Source organism: Myotis davidii, unplaced genomic scaffold (genome assembly GCF_000327345.1).
Source record: "Myotis davidii unplaced genomic scaffold, ASM32734v1 scaffold1166, whole genome shotgun sequence".
Taxonomy (NCBI): Eukaryota; Metazoa; Chordata; class Mammalia; order Chiroptera; family Vespertilionidae; genus Myotis; species Myotis davidii.
In genome coordinates this window covers 196075-197580 of record NW_006296539.1, presented here as the reverse complement: position 1 = coordinate 197580, position 1506 = coordinate 196075, and positions in this window count along the sequence as shown.

Sequence of the window (1506 nt, the reverse complement as noted above, 5' to 3'; positions counted from 1 at the left end):
GGACGCCACTAGCACTAACCACTGCACCATGAGACTGCTGACTGACTGGCTCCCTCAGCTCCTGCATGAATCGCGCGCCTCCCCCACACTGCGTATCCCGAGCCCGACTGACCGACACCCCCCACTTCTTCAAACTTGTTTCGCCCAGGCCAAAAACCGACTTCTGCACATGGGCCATGAAGTTTCAATCGCACAGTACATGCGCGGCCACACGTGGTATTTTGTGGAAGAGCCACACTCAAGGGGCCAAAGAGCTGCATGTTGTTCGTGAGCCACAGTTTGCCGACCACTGGCCTAGTAGCTATGATGCCCAATGACCACCAGGGGGCACATGCTTCCACCAGTAGAGGAGGGAGCCCAATTCCTCGAGGAATCGGCTGTGGGTTAGGTTGTTGCTGGGGCACTGTTGGCCGGAATCTGCTTCACCTGCACCCCAGACCCAGAGAGGAGGGAGCCCGATTCCAGGGCGAGTCACCTGAGAACTGCCTTCTCACAATCCAGGACCCCTTGGGGGATGTCGGAGAGCCAGCTTCCACCTGATCCCCACAGGCCAGGCCGAGGGACCCCATTGCATGCACCAGGCCTCTAGTACGTTTATAATTGGCAGTTTTAATGCCACCTTTCACCTATCTTTGTCTTTGTGATAATCAATTTGAAGTGGGCATTTTTGGAAAATTCTTGCCTGTGATGACACAAACCCCAGGAACCCGACTCAGCACTTCTCCTGAGATTCTGTCTTCTCCACCTGGCACAAGCTTTATTACCTAGATTATACATGTCATTCAAAAAGATCGAGACTCTTACATGTTTAATGGGCTCTACTCGGCCTTGTATGCCCTCTATTGTGGTCATGACATCACAAGAGAATTTTCTGGAACTTCCTGGCTGCTCTCCATAATGTTCAAATTACATTTTTTAATTCTCTTCAATCTTCTGGGGCCCTATTGTGTGCCAGTGTCGTTGTACCGTCATGTTAACGTTCTGTATTTCTCTATAATCTAGTAAAGACTCATATGTAGCACATAGTGCTTCGTATATATTTGGAGTGAACAAAATCTAACTTCTTGGTCAAATCACCTGTTTAGGTTTCTAGGGTTTGTAAAACAAATAGTTTGCAAGTATTTTATTTTCAATCCTCTTTCCACATTGCAGAGTTTTGTGCATTTTTCAAACCACATACTATGTGAGGTGAAGGGGGAAATGGAATTCCCAGCCTCTCTCGGTCAGTGATCTGTCCACTTCTTTTCCACCATGAAGTTTATTAAGGGAGTGTTACATTTTAATGATTTTAATTTAGAGGAGGAGGAGGGAAGAGGGAGAGAGAGATAAACATTGATGTGAGAGAGATACATTGATCAGTTGCCTCTCACATACACCCCAACAGGGAATCGAACCCATGGTTCACAAGCCAATGGTCCACCCAGGCCACACTGGCCAGGGTGCAGTGTTGCATTTTAAAGCTATATTTAGAAAAAAACTAGGAGAACCAAAATTACTTCAAGCGAC